General features: G+C 37.1%; 1 pseudogene; it reads right to left on the bottom strand.

Moving 5' to 3' along the window:
• Window positions 1–897: 897 nt before the first annotated feature.
• LOC101330012 (structural maintenance of chromosomes protein 6 pseudogene) lies at window positions 898–5,066 on the bottom strand (annotated as a pseudogene).
• Window positions 5,067–16,427: the final 11,361 nt, after the last annotated feature.

The following is a 16,427-nucleotide window of genomic DNA, read 5'->3' as shown; positions in this document are numbered from 1 at the left end:
CTCTGAAGGACAGAACTACAGGGCTAAAGAATCAGAGACTATAAACTCTCAATTAAAAGCCCTGACCCAACTCAATCACTGATTGGATTGAGGTGATCTGTCCTTCAGTCTATCTGTCTAACTGAGGAAAGGGGGACCCTCCACTAATGGAAGATATCAGCTGGAGCCTTCTTCTTTTACACATAAAGTCTGTCATATAATAAAAGATTATTAGACGTGTAAAGAAGGAAAAGGTGACCAATGACAAAGACAAAATACTAATAATAGAAGCAAACCCTTCCTTTCATTGAGAAGGCTTTAAATTACAGATTCAATTTAGTTAAGAGTTACTGAATTATCTGGTTTTCTCTTTCTTCTTGTGTCAATTTTGGAGAATTGGGTCTTGCTAGAAATCTCTTTCATCTAATTTTTCAAAATTATAAAGTTTGTTTATAATATCCTTTTGTGATCTTTTAATATCTAAACGATTTGTAATAATGGTAAGCACATGTAAAACGCCAGAAAGTTCAGTTCACAGCTGATCCAGGCTGAGGTAAGGTAAGATATTTTCTCTTTTTTCCTGATCAGTCTCACAAGAAGTTTATTATGTTCCTTAGCTTTTTTCAAAGAACTATCTTTTAGCTGTGTTGATTTTCTCCATTATATGTATGTTTTTATTGCATGAATTTCTACGTTTATCTTTATTTTTTCCTTTCTTCCACTTTCTTTGGGTTTTATTTCTGCTCTTTTTCTTTCTTTTTTTTCCCCAGATGCTCAAACTTTTAATTCTTACAAAATATTATAGAAATGAACCCAAACTAAACAGATATGTAAGTAATTACAAAATTTTACTTCTGAAAAAACACTATAAAAGTAGACAGTTAAAAAAACCAAAAAGATTTAAAACCAGTACTATGAAATTGATTTTCTCAAAGTAAAGTAAAAATAATTTTAAATGGCTGATTGTAGTTGGTTTTCTAGGCTTATTTACATAATTTATTGTGGTCAGATGTATAAAGGAGCTTTTTTTTTTAAGAATATCTTTGGTTTCATTTTATTTCATCAAATAATCCTGAATTTTTTCCCTTTGCAAATCTTTCAACATGAGGACATAGCATTTAAGGTACAAATCAACTTTGGTCTTCTTGCTATTGAGTCACAGGTTAAAGGGCAATGTGATTTGTCCTCTTTCAGGATCAGACATTCAAAGAATTCTAATCAGTTTACTTGACAGAAGTGAGCTCGTGCTTTGAGGGGTAAGCAAGATAAATTGACTGAAACATTGGGAGTCTGCTGTCTTGAGTCTCATGTTCATTGCAGTTCTTTGGTTAACCATATCATGTAGACATCAAACTCATCCAGGCATCTGAGAGGAGATTCAGTAGTGGACCACAGGGAAAGAATGAAGCAAGCCATGGAAAAAACAAAACACCACCACCAACAACAACATTCGCCTCTGGAGAAGGCCCTCATGTTATTGAAAGGAGCTTTGTTTCCCTCTCCAGGCTGAACTGATATAGTAACAGTTTCATTCTTGTGGTCAAAATTCATTTTTCCACAAATAGGCTGGCTGAGATAATAAGTTGTCAAAGTACAATTTGCATTGTAAAGTCAAAGACCTTCTAAATTGTTGATATGTTTCATATCTATGGGTTCTTATTTTCTCCAGTAATTTAATAAACCTTTCAAAAGTCCTTACTTTATTATCCAGATCAAGACACCTTTCTTTTGCTTCTTAGTACTGCCTCATTATTTCCTCTTGATCTCCATGACTAGCATGTTCTGCCTATATCTTTTGTCTTAATCTATTAATTTCTTTATCTAGAATCGATGCAGAATTTTTTTTCTTCTATCTGCTCTGGGCAGATTTATCTTCCTTTTTTGTGACATTTTCTCTTCTAGTTCTTTTTCTTTCATATCTAGCTCTTATTTCTTTTTAGTTAAAGTATCCAAGTGTTCTTTTTGTTTTTCTTCAAAATGCCATTTCTCTTGTTTTTGGTTATCCACTTCAGAATCATCAGGGTTTGATTCATCCTTAAGTGGATCTGCTAGCTGATTAATTTTCAGTTTAATTGCATCATCATACTTGTTTTCTGCTTCTATTTTCAGATTTTAAGATGCTCCATGTTTTCTTTTTGTTGTTCCATATTTTTCTCAACTATTTTCATTTTCATTTTATTTTCTTGAGGCTCATCTTCCAAAGTTGCAACATCTGTAGACTGGAGTTCTTCTATATTCTCAAGTTCCCACATTTTAGAAATACTTTTTCTTATTTTTATCTTAACTCTTTATAATGTAGTTGGCACCTTCTAAGAAAATTTTCATTGTGTTTAATATCCTTTCCAAGGATAGACAAATGTTGCTGAAGATTTAATATCTGGGCTTACTTATTTTCATCCTCCTCCAAGTCAGTTTGAAATAAATCCACATCTCTGCTTAGAAACTTAGGTCTTATATTTTCAGATAAATAATAATGTCCCACAAAAACCTGATCACCATCAGCAGTAAAAGCTACAGTTCTTGGCTAGCTTTGGGACTGCATTACTGCACAAGCTACACAATTATTTTTGACTAGTAGCACTGTCTCTATGCCTCTCATGTCAGGCTGTTTGCAACAACTGCATTTTCTATTTCTAAATCTGTCAGAACTGTTGGAAACTGGATGATAAGCAGCTCTGTGTCTAACATCATACGTCTTATTCCAAAACTCAGAAAATATTATCTGTGGCTTGGTGAATAAAACCTTTTCATCAGTGCCTGAAGCATTCTTTCATCAGCATGATTATGGCAACAATAGCTTTGCAGAAGTCCTTTTAAGCAAGGTTCAGTAGCCAGAGCAAGCTCAGGGTCCCAAAGATGAATGCAAGCTCCTGAAGAGCCTATGGGTTTATAGGTAAAATGTCCACATCTATAAGCATCATCTCTGGCTTTGAGAAGAGTTGGACCATGAGGGTCAAATCCTTTTAGTCGATCAGTATTACTTTCAGTTCTTTCAGTTGTTGCTGATTATAGTTCAGCATATACTTCACATCTAATTCTTCTCTCAATTCTGGTATGTTCCTCTTTGTTCTTTTCTATGGCTAAAACTGTTCAATCTCTTGATTGAACTTTCTTGATCCTGTAAGGCCTTTACACTCTCTCCTTTTTAATATATATAATTTTTATTTGATTATAGTTGATTTAAAATGTTGTGTTTCTGCTGTACAGCAAAGTGAATCAGTTATACATATATCCACTCTTTTTTAGATTCTTTTCCCATATAGATCATTACAGAGTATTGAGAAGTGTTCTCTGTGCTATATAGTAGGTCCTTATTAGTTATCTATTTTATATATCAATCCCAATCTCCCAATTTATCCCTCCCCCTCTTCCCCCCAGTAAGCATAAGTTTGTTTTCTACACCTGTGACTATTTCTGTTTCGCAAATAAGTTCACTTGTACCATTTTTTTAGATTTCACATATAAGTGATAGCATATGATATTTGTCTTTGTCTGACTTACTACACTCAGTATGACAATCTCTAGGTTACACTAGGTTACACTCTCTCTTTTTTTTTTTTTTTTTTTTTCGGTACGCGGGCCTCTCACTGTTGTGGCCTCTCCTGTCGTGGAGCACAGGCTCCGGACGCGCAGGCCCAGCGGCCATGGCTCACGGGCCCAGCTGCTCCGCGGCATGTGGGATCTTCCCGGGCCGCGGCACGAACCCGCGTCCCCTGCATCGGCAGGCGGACTCTCAACCACTGCGCCACCAGGGAAGCCCTACACTCTCTTTTAACTAAGATAATTTTTTTGCCTTTTCAGCTGCTCCAGTTCCAAAGGTTGATTAGTACTTTTTTTAGTTCTTCAATTCTTTTGCAAAGCTACTCATCATCTTTCTTTAATGTTCAACATGCATTTAGGGAATGGTTATATAAAACTTCAGCTTCATTATAGGCCCTTTTCTTAGGAGTAACATCTCTTTTCAATACCATACGTTTTGGTGTTCAGGCAGTTGTCTCTTGACTAATCTTTTCTATTTTATCTTGAATATCCTTGTATTTTTTCTGCTTCATTAAGTCTGACCTGCTGTTTTTCCATTTTCCTGTCAAGTCTAGCAGCACGATCTTCTCCAATTTTTATATTATCTCTGATAGCACTCACTTGCTTTTCAGTTTCATTGACCACTGCCCAAGGCATTTCACATTTCAAGTACGTTAAATTAGCCTTCATTGTACTTACACTAGCAATACTTTGTACACGTCTTCTCTCTCTAAACACTGGCACTTTAGTTCAGTAAATTACTCTTCCTTGATTTATCTACTCCTTTGTTCTTTGTTTCCATAATGTATAAATAATCTTCCTTCATCTGTTCAAGTGGGGTTGCTTTCATGAAGAATTTGTATTTGTCTCCCTCAATTTTAGACAGCTATAACTGGTTGCTCATCTCTTGTGTTAAAACAGAAACTGGATTAACAGTCCTAATCACTAGGATGTAAGCTAGGATTAACTGCAATTAGCTCTTCTTTCCTAGTAGAAACCACGTTTCCATTTCACTTTTTAGTTTATAAGATCAACTTCCGTCCATGCTGATGAGACCTCGCACAGCTGTAGAGTCACCATACGCATTTGTTTTATAGGCATCATCTCCACTGTTCCTTAATGTTATTGAGACAGCTGCTGAGTTCCATTGTTGCCAGCAACAAAGTTGATATTAGAACCAAATTTAAAGGGTGTAAGCATGGAATGAAGTTTCTTAGCTGAATACTCTCAATTATCCCAACTTCTCCTGCAAAGTAGAAGTATCATTAATGAAAGAAACTGTACATTCATCTTCCTCACTTTATCAGAATCTTCCAGCTCTTGTCTCAGTCTTTTGGCATTTTTAGGAGAGAAGTTTTCTTCCTCTCTTTTGGCCATCAGGTCTCAAACAAGACGAAGTCTCCTCAAGGAACCAATCAGTGGGACTGTCGCGGTGCAACCCTATGCTAAGGCTACTCTGGGAGCGTCCTGGCCTCGCCTGGCCGCCATTGGCCCCCTGGAACCGCGTGCTGCCCGGTGCTCTGCACCTGCCTCTGCTGTTTTTCTAATTTCATGAGACATATTTTTAGATCATAAGTTTTTCCATCTTCCTTCTTTCCTAATATGTGCATTTTATATGCTGTAAATTTCCCTCTCAGCATGGCTTTTACTGCATCTCCCAACTTGTGACAGGTTGTACTTTCAAGTGTTAATCTGCTTAAAATATTTTCTAATATCCTTAATGATTTCAATGTTTGAACAATGCACTATGTAGAAATATATTTCTTAATTTACAAATGTGTGAATTTTCTACTTAAAATTTTATTTATTTCTAGCTTAATTCCACGGTGGTCAGAGAATATGCTCAGTATCATTTCAGTTCTTTGAAACTTGTTGAGACTTGCTTTGTGGTTCAGCATTTGGTCAGTTTTGCTTAATTTTCCATTTACACTTGAAAAGTTCTACTTTCCCCTAGAATTTGCCTGTTCATTCCTGGCACTCTCTTGTGGCTTGTTTATCTTAGTAGTGATTTCCTTTACTTCCTTTTTTGAAAGGTTAAACTGTGAAGTATAACATGCATCGTGGAAAAAAACATAATTCAAAAAATAACCAGAAAACAACAAAACCCATCCTCCAGGTCAAGATATAGAATATTATTAGCACTCGAGAAACCACATGTGTGTGCCTTTCTGCTCACAATTGTATCTCTCCCCAGGATGTAACCATTATCCTGATTAATTTCCTTGCTTTTCTTTATAAATGTACTACCTCTGTGTGCATTTCGAAACAAAAGGGCTTACTTTTGCCTCTTGTTGAACTTTAAGTATATAATCACATCGTATATACTCTTCTGTGTTCTGCTTTTTTACTCAACACTAGGTATATAAGATTCATTTATGTATCTCCAGCTTGTTCCTTTTGTTGCATTTCAGTTGATTTTTATTACTGTATAACGTTCAGGTGTGTCAAAATTTACTTACCCATTCTACTGTTGATGGGCTTTGGGGTGATTTCCAGTTTAGGCCAATTAATAACAATACTGCTGCGAACATTCTTGTACATACATCCAGATGCACATCTGCATGTATTTCTCTAAGGTATAGATCTTGGATTTAAATTGTTGGGTCGGGGGTACATATATGTTCAGCTTTATTGGATGCCACATGATATTTTCAGGAAGAGTATACCAGTTAACAATCTCACCAGCATTGTTTGGATGTTCCTGTTGTTCTGTTTTTCTCTCCAACACTTAATGTTGTCAGACTTTTAACTTTCTTCCCAATCTGATAGGTGTGTATCCCATTTTAGTTTTAATGTGTACTTCCCTAATTACTAAGGAGGATGTCTGTTTATTGATCATTTGGATATCACCTTTTGTATAGTACCTGTTAAAGTCTTACCCATTTTTCTGTTTGATTTGTGCTATCAGTTTGTAATAGTAATGCTTACTAGGCTTTGCTGCTTATATGTATTGCAAATACCTTCTCCTATATTTTCTTTTTCTTTTTCCTCTAATACCTAATAATAATGGAGTCTTTTGAGGAACAGAAGTTCTTAATTTTAATGTGGTTAAATTTATCAATCTTTATTTTATAGTTGTTACTGTTTGCATCTTCTTTTATAAATTCTTTACTGTCCTGGGGCTATGAAGATACTCTCCTCGATTCTTTTCTAAGAGCATTATAGTTTTGCCTTTCTTATCTAGGCTTTAATCTATCTGTAACTGATTTTTGTGTAGCCAAAGAAGCCATCATTCTGGGATCACTTCAGGGTCTTGGCTCAGTTCATCCTTCCCAACCTTGTGTTGGCCAAAGCCTCAGTATCCTGATAGCAGTGTTACCACTATCCTCATTTACCTCAGAACAACTCTGGTTTTATTTTGATTTTTGGAGTGAGAGGGCCTTCAGAGACCTCCCCTATCTCTTGAGAGACCAACAATGCCTCAAAGAGACAGGTCCTATCCAAGGTCTAGTTGTTCCTTAGCAGAAGGGCGCCTCTGTGAACCTAATCAGTCACCACACCATTTGGAAATCCTTCACAATATATTTTGCATATTGGTCCAGGTCAGTACATACAGAGCATTTTCATTCTTTTAAAAGGCTGCATAATGATCTATTGTATGAAATTTATTTAACCAGTCCCCAATGGTGGACCTTTATATTCTATCCAATTATTTATTTTTACAATACTGCAGTGTCATTTCACACCTGAGTATATCTGTATTATAAATTCCTAGAGATAGACCTACTAGATCCTGTACCCTCCCTCAACCCCCAGCATAGAGTTTGTATCAATTTAAACTCCAGAAATGTAGGAGCATGCCTATATTTCCACATTCTTATCAAATGCATTGTAAACCTTTTATACTTATCCATCTGATAGTTGAAAATAATATCTCATAATTTCAATTTGTATCTTTTACTGTTGGTGAGATTGAGTGCCTTTTTATACAGCTAAGAGAAATTTGTGTTTCCTTTTCTTGGAACTATAATGTTCCTAGTCTTTGCCTTTTTTTTTTCTGTTGCGTTTTCCAGGTAGTTTTTAAGAATCCAAAAGTTTGCAAGGTCTTGTACTGAAATGTACATAGAATATTTGCTTTATGCAACTTTAAGGAAATATACCACAATGTTCTTTGACAAAGTATATAGATGCAGTGTTGCAATTTAGATATTTTACTGAACTCATTAAAAAGAAGATTTTATGGGGTTTGGAGAAAAAGTAGAACTTTGTAAGTACACGGGGAATATTAAGCAAAACTGTTCAGTGCTGTACCATAAAGCAAGTCTGAACTGCCCCAAGCGTTATTCTTTACATATGAAAGATTATCTTGTTTTTCTTTCTCTATGAAGAACCAAGCTTTACAAAGATTTATTACTGCTGAAATTTTAATCTACTTAATTAATTTGTGAATTTGTAAATTAATTTAAATAAGTATGCAAATCTGAAGTCCTTTAATAGATTAGATGTCACGGAATTGAAGGTCCACAGCTAAAATGGGCAACAGATTCCGTTATCTTATTTCCTCTGCACGTAAAGCTAATTGCACTTTCAATGACATTTTTATGATATAATATTAGCCCAGCTAATAGCATTCATAAACTTTAATATAGCTGAAACTTAAAAATATAAACACTAATCATTAACTTAGTACACTGTTAATTGAAACTGAACTCTGTTCTTGTTTTCGAATAATAGTAGTAAATTCCTTTGGAAGCAAACAAGGGAAAAGGATTTTCATGTCATCCAGTTTTTCTGATTTAGGACGCTAGCATATCTAATGCAAAGTATCTTCAAAGTAAAGCAAGTTCACACTCTCACATTACTTCAAAGACTTTTGGTGTCTTTGGCAACTTGATAATTTATGTGTATTTGACCACTTCCTATTTTTGAGCCACTGATTAAATTATATTTAATTAAACTGCACAAGCATTTAACAATTCTCCTGTAGAGTATATCCAAACTAAGCATATAGCCTTAACACTATGGTTAAAAAATCTGACAGTTAATCTAAAATTATTGACTTTGCAATATATGTACTCCTTAGCACTTGCCCTTGGAAAACACTAACAGACATTTTAAACATTTGGGCCACAGGTAAATACCATTTTTTAAAGATGAAGTTATTTTAAGATTGGAGGAATTGCAAAGAATACCTGGTTTATTCCCCTACTTCATCCTAGATAAAAAGTGAGGCACAGAAAGACTGTGGCTTGCCCAACAGATAAAAGCAGCTCAAATGTACAAAACTTTCTGATTAAGTCTGCTTCCCGGATATTAGTAGAATTATCATTCTGTTCTAAGTTTCACTTTTGATGTATGAAAGATGCAAGTGATGGAGACCATCCAAAGAAACTAGCCCCTCATTCTTTGGAGCTAGATTTTAGTAATAAAGAGGACATTCCGAATAACTATAATAGTCATTCTAGTGCTTACAGGGAAGCATCACTTAAAAGGTTCCCACCAAAAATTTAAGTTTGATGGCAAATATCCTTGCCCTCCAAACCATACCACTCTAGAATCAATGTATACTGTTCTAAGTTTAATCTTGGAAAACTACTGAGGGACAGAGTAAATGGAGTTATTCTTCTCAGTTTTAATGTCTATGTCAAACTAGAGAGCTAAGGCTGGACTTCCAGATCCTTATATATTTCCATAAAACACCTTCCCATGAGTTTAGCCTGGGTGAATCATGCAAATTAAAAGAAAATTATTAGTACCTAATTGCCCCCCCCCCAATAAAGACTGTTCCCACACAGACAGATATGGGCAAAATTTGAGTCAGAGCAAACATGAGAAACATGAAAAAGAAATACCATACTCATTTCATCGTTGGCAGGTACTGTCTTTGCCAGAAATTGCTGTTATAGTGGAGATTGCCCAAATCAAAGTCCTCAAACCCAGTGGCTTTTATGACTCTGTACATAAGCAAGGAAAGCCTTTATGATGTCACAGGAGGGGAGCCAGGAAATTACTAGAATCTTGTTTTAGCACTTTAGACTTAAGTAATCGTCTTGATGTACCTCAAATGCAAATTTATTACCTAAGAGATGGGTTTGGAGGAGCTTCTAGAAGCTAAGTTTGTTGCAGCTTGGAACACAGCTGGACCTGGAGTGGCCTGGTCCACGATGGTCTGGGATGCACTGATTTTTATAGTTGCTGATTCCTAGAGTTAATCTGCCTTCCTAGCTGGGGAAACACTGAGGGAACTGACCTGATGATGGCTATGGGTGGATGTCCAGCCAGCAGACAGAACATGTTATCCAAAAGCTATGGCCACAAACTACAGAAAGATCAAGTCAGCAACAGGCAGATGCAACCTGGGGTAACGTAAAACTCATGAATATAGCTGTTCAGATCATGCACTGTATAAACCTAGATGATACCATTTGCATCGATAGTATGTCCCAGCAGGTGGACCAAACATAGATATTGGTAATGCAGGAAAAATAAATAAATGGTTGTCCAAATAGGTATATGGAGACAGTTGGAACAGGCAAAGTCTACCAATGGTTAAGGATTCAGAGACAGGACTCCAGCCTAAGAAGATAAACCATAAAGGAAATTGTCATGTCTTTAATGAAAAAGAGAATCTTAAAGGTTTTGTCACCTTGGGGTGTCATCAGGAGGTGATTCAGCAAGTGGGTCTGGCCACCTCCTTCTGAATTTCACCTCCTCTGGATTCTTGCTACTGCCATGGGCACTGTAGCCCACTGGTCCAGTGCTTTGCCATTAAAGTTCTGGTACAAGTGTGGACAAAAATACCTTATTTTGAGTCTTCCCAATAAAGTAGAAACAAGCTAGAATTTTTCCAAAAAAGATTTCACTAAATAAAAAACATGAACCAAAAAAATATTTAAGGAACATAAAAAGAACTATCTCCACCCGGCTTTTGCACTTCTAGGAATTTATCCAAAAGAAATAGTTATGAATGAGTGTCAATTAGGGTTTGATCAGAGAAGCAGAACCACTTATGAGTGACATAGTGAGATCTGTATAGAGATTAGACCTTATACAGTTGTGGAAGCTGATTGTGCAGTCTGTGCAAGACTGCGGCTCTTCACCTGGTGCCAAGCCTGAAGTCGGCAGGGCAGCAATTAGGACAGGAAGATGCATGTAAAGTAGGAGAGAGTGGGGACAAACTGGAAGCCACAGGATGAGCTAAAATCAAAAGGCTGGAACCAGAACTTGCACCTGCCTCTCACTGCTTCCAAACATCCAACTTCAGTGATGTGGAAGACTTCTAGAAGATTGAGTGCACTTTACCACAGGGCTGCACATGTGCCTGGGCCAAGATTTGGAGAGGTTGAAAGAGGAGATCTGGTGGGAGCTGGATCTGTGAGGCCCAGGTACTATCCCATGAAGAACTAGCTGGAGTTGCCACAGGCCTGGCTGCTGGCCCCTCTAACAAGATGATCCACGATGATGTACATGAGCTCTGACAGTGCCTGACCCTACACCAGTCTTCCAGGTATAAGTATGACAGCTGCTTCATTTCCACCATCTAAATCTCATGCAAAAAAAATTTATGGCTCTCATTAACTCAGAACCATGCAGGGCAGGGGGTTCTGGGAAATGTAAGTCCAGATTACTTGACACAGTACAAAGTCATCATAGAATATGTGCCAAAAATTAACTACATAGATTTTCACTGCAGTGTTATTTATAACGATAAAGAATAGACTATGACCTAACTGTCTAACAGTACAGAAATGGTTAAAATTTTATGGTATATCTACACATTAGAATATATTACAAAGGATGTAAAAGAATATTTATGTCCATAAACCTATGTTCACAACACAATTATCATTGTACCCGGTTGTATAAATACAAAGTTTTGATTAAAACACTATGGTGGGGGCTTCCATGGTGGCACAGTGGTTAAGAGTCCACCTGCCGATGCAGGGGACGCGGGTTTGTGCCCCGGTCTGGGAAGATCCCACATGCCACAGAGCAACGAAGCCCGTGTGCCACAACTACTGAGCCTGCGTGCCACAACTAGTGAGCCCGAGTGCCACAACTACTGAAGCCTGTGCACCTAGAGCCCATGCTCCGCAACAAGAGAAGCCACCGCAATGAGAAGCCCGCACACCACAACAAAGAGTAGCCCCCACTCGCCGCAACTAGAGAAAGCCCGTGCACAGCAATGAAGACCCAATGCAGCCAACAAATAAATAAATTAATTAAATTAAAACTGTGGAAAGAAAGCAAGAAAAAGAAATCACCTGAGTTTATACAATAATGATCCTACCTACCTTCTGAGTTCACAAGCCTCGTCCCTATCACATTCTGTGAGAAGGCCTGAGCCCAAAAGGATGGGTATAACTTGCTAGCGACCTGGCCCAGATTCCTCACTCTCTGGTCTCTACTCTGTACCCACATGGAGGGTGCTGTCTTGTGACCTGCCAGATGGGAGCTGGACTCCAATATAAAACTCAAGAATCTATATCTTTGAATATGACATTGTCTGCTTGGGACTGCCTTACAGCACTAACCCTGGCTTTCATCCAAGAGACTGACCTCTCTCGAGGTATTTGGCAGGAACCTGGAGATTAACATAACATATTTCACTCTTCAGGGGAAACCTGCACTCCCTCAATCCTAGTCACTAGGATGTAAGCTAGGATGTAAACTTTAAAAGGGCACTGGACTGGTTTTGGTTTTGTTTTGCTTTGTTTTTTTGGTTCACAGATGTGGTCCCTAGGTCCTGGCACATAATAGACTCTTAGAACATTGAACTAATTTTTTTCTGTATAGCAAATGGCTTAGTCTTTTATTTATTTTTTTATTTTTATTTTTTTTTTGCGTCATGCGGGCCTCTCACTCCTGTGGCCTCTCCCGTTGCGGAGCACAGGCTCCGGACGCGCAGGCCCAGTGGCCACGGCCCACGGGCCCAGCCGCTCCGCGGCATGCGGGATCCTCCCGGACCGGGGTACAAACCCAGGGTCCCTGCATCGGCAGGCGGACTCCCAACCACTGCGCCACCAGGGAAGCCCTGTCTTAGACTTTTATAGACAATACAGCAATCTCTTATTTTTAAATTCTAGACAAGGACGTCTCCTATGCTTTCTCCCTCAATCTCCATCTTTATCTCATCCCCTAGGAGTTGCTGATTGGTTAGTCAGAAACCTGGACAATGACTGGGCTGAGTTTTCTAGGGATAGAGGTTTCATGTGTTTAAAGCTCAGTAAAAGGTCAGTTCTTGAGGAATGACCCTTGCCCGAATATCTCCCTTCCACATTCTCTCTCACTCTGTGGCTCCATTCCCCTGCTGCTAGAAGCAGGCACTGGATCTACTTTTCCTCACAGCTGAGATGATTTCAGGTCCAGAATTCAAGTTTAGTATTTGGAGAGGACTGTGAGTTCCATGAGGACAGAGACCTTTGTCAATTTTTGCTCAGTTATATTCTCAGCACCTACCATAGTGTCTGGCATCTCTCTCTTAGATAGATAGATAGATAGGTAGATAATAAATAGATGATAGAGACAGGTCGATGTAGATAGGTAGGTATAGACAGATATACAGAGAGAGAATCTCTAAATCTTTCTATAGAGAGAGGTTATTTTGATTGAATGAATGTGGAAAGAGCTCAAAGCATACTTTAGGAAAAAGGAGACTTTCACATGATTCTAGCTCAGCATACCAGATTTCTACTTTGAGGTGTTGGGTCATAATCAGCTTATTGTAAAACGCCATTTTACCTTCTATGTGTTGGTCATCGTCCTGTGCATACATTTTCACTAAGAACCTTAAAGTTTTACCAGGTTCTCCAGTGATGATAAAACCATTTAAGAACCCCAAATCTCACCCTGTTTTCCAACATGAGTCAATTTTTTTAAAAAAGCCATAGCATTTATACAAGAAATATAGTCAGACTTCTTAAAGGAAGCCTATCAGGATAGCTGCTAGCCTTCCTAAAATCTCACTGATTTGAGATACAGATCCTTAGAGAAACACAGACCCCTGTCCCTGGCATTAGATAAGCATCTGGGAGAGTCACAGCTGGCCAGGCTGTGGTCATTAGGTTGTGATTGTCAGGTGTTAAGCATCTTGAGGTAGTGCTTTTGTCCTAGGATAATGCTTCTCAAACTTAAATTTCTTACTAACCACCTAAGAAGCTTATTAATACGCAGATTATGATTCAGGAAGACTGCAGTAGAGTCTGAAGTTCTGCATTTCTAACAAGCTGGTCCAAAGACCACATTTTAAGTAGCAAGGACCTAGAACACTGACCTCTCTTCTTTCCACATGCAGGAGGTGCTTTTGTCCCATGATAGTGGAGAAAAAGTAATTTTTGAAAATGGTAAACTATTTAAACATTCTGCGCCTCTGTTTAATCACTTTTTTGATAAAAATAATATTACAGGTAAAATCCTTTTCTTCAGGAGGAAATGAGTCTTCCAAATGTCTCAATAGCTTATCTACATAAGGTACTTTTCTCCACCCTATGTGGTAAACAGAAATCACAAAAGGAAACGGTAGGAATCAGTCTAATATATCAATAATCACAATAAATATAAATAGATTAACTCACCTATTAAGAGATAAAGGCTAGCAGAGTGACTTTTTCCCTAACATTTTATTATGAAAATTTTCAAACGTGCAGAAAAGTTGAAAGACTTTTACAGTATACACCCATAGACCCAGCACCTAGATTCTGCAATTAATATTTGCTGTAATTGCTTCATCACTTGTCTCTCCACAAACTGACTTTTTAAAAAAAATCCAGTTATATGCTGCTTACAAAAGACACATCTAAAAACAACAGAAATTTGCAACTATGTGTGGTGATGGATATTAACTAAACTTGTGGTAATCATTTTGTAATTATATACATATATCAAATCATTCTATTATATACTTAAACTAATACAATGTTACATATCAATAGTAAATGAATAAAAAATAAACTATAAATAAATAAATAAAATATAGAACAGAAAAGTTTAAAAAATGGGATGCAAAAGTCATTTGCTGGAAGGCTAATGATGCTACCCATCTTGTGAAGTCCTATCCACGTGATCAGCTGGATATACTAATTGATCAAGGAAAAGATGACCAGTTCCTTTCAGATGGACAGTTACTACCTGAAAACTTCATAGCTGCCTGTACAGAAAAGAAAATCCCTGTTGTTTTCAGATTGCAAGAGGGTTATGATCATAGCTACTACCTCATTGCAAAGTAGCTTCATTGCATAGCTACTACTTTATTACCAGTCACATCAGATATCATGCAAAATATGTGAATTCCTGAAAAACTTCAGATAAGTGAATCTCTTCAGGATTACAAAATTGTAATAAACAGAATTGCAAGGAAAAAAGATTTTAAAACATTGGATTTCTTAATGCTAAAAATGCTTTATTCTGTAGTTGATTCACCCTTTGGATAAATATAACAAAGCTGAAAAAAAAGTCATTTGCAATACCATATGATATCACATATGTGGAAATCTAAAATATGACACAAATGAATCTATCTATGAAACAGAAACAGACTCACAGACATAGAGAACAGACCTGTGGTTGCCAAGCAGGAGGGGAGGTGGGGGAGGGATTGACTGGGAGTTTGGGATTAGCAGATGCAAACTATTATATATAGAATGGATAAACAACAAGTTCCTACCGTATAGCACAGAGAACTATATTCAATATCCTGAGATAAACCATAATGGAAAAGAATATGAAACAGAATGTATACGTATTTATAACTGAATCACTCTGCTATACAGCAGAAATTAATACAACAATGTAAATCAACTATACTTCAGTTTTTAAAAAGTCATTTGCACATCATTTTATCTTTATCAGGAGTTCTAGTTCTATGTGTTCAAAATAATGGGGAAATACTGAAAAATAAAAAAGTATTAGGTTTATAGTAAATAATTTGAAGATTCTTCCTTACAGTATCCATTGTCACTACTGGCCTTCTCAATCTTCTTTAAAACATGGGATTACAAAGAAACCAGCTATACTGAAGAGTTATCAAAATTTTAAAAAAGAACAATTTGTGGTACAATGGTATATGTGCTTCATTCTTGTTGCATTACAAGATCTAGCTGCAGGCTTAATAACTGTTGTTACTCTGAAGAGGTGCTGAGCACAAATGGAAAGTTGAGATACCTGCAACAGCTCTCCATGGGACATGAGAATATCAGTGATTTTATTGGTGACAAAATCACAGCCACTGCGAATAGTAGTGGAGCTTGTCTGCATTCATAATTATAGAAATTGCTAAATTTCAGTTACAAAGTTAATGAAAATAGAGGTGCAGTTTTTCTCCCATTCAGGTTTTATCCATAGACATCCGGTTAAGAACCCCAGACTAGTCTGAAGCCGTCCTGTCACAGATCAGCAAACTGCCTCCCAGTTTTGGGCCCATGTAAATTGTCTGATTACACAGCAGATTGAAATCCTGGAACAATGTATGTTCACTAATTCCAAACTGCTTCGTGTTGACTGGAATCTCAAGGCTCTAGGCTTGGAGCAACATATAAATGACAGAAGCCATGCTAAATTTATTTTGGTACAAAAGTAAAATTTGGACTTATATCATTTGGGTTTTCTCTTTAAAAAAGAGCTTTACCTGCTACCAGAAATTATAATCAAGGTTTTGCAAGATTTTTGAGGTCTAAGAATGTTTGAGGTCTGTCTAAGCTGTTTGCAGATAAAATTTGTTTAGTGAAATATTTGGCCAATTAAGAAAGCCTCTCTGGTCTGCTTTCAGAGTTCTTTTTTGGACACGATCCCTTCATACTTTAATAAAATCCTGACATCTGTGAGCCAAAATTCTGGAAATATATTTCTGAGACACTCCGTCTGTGAACACCCTTTAAAAAAAATGCATCAGTGACAGAGAAGACTGTAATTAGAGCACTTATTCCTATTATTACACAGCCAAACAAGGAAGCATCCCATAAAAGTTCTCCAAAAGTAAACAATGTTTTTGGCTA

This window comes from Tursiops truncatus, chromosome 7 (assembly GCF_011762595.2).
Source record: "Tursiops truncatus isolate mTurTru1 chromosome 7, mTurTru1.mat.Y, whole genome shotgun sequence".
In the NCBI taxonomy this organism is placed as follows: domain Eukaryota; kingdom Metazoa; phylum Chordata; class Mammalia; order Artiodactyla; family Delphinidae; genus Tursiops; species Tursiops truncatus.
The sequence above is the reverse complement of the archived record's forward strand: the minus strand, read 5'-3'. Positions and strand labels throughout refer to the sequence as shown.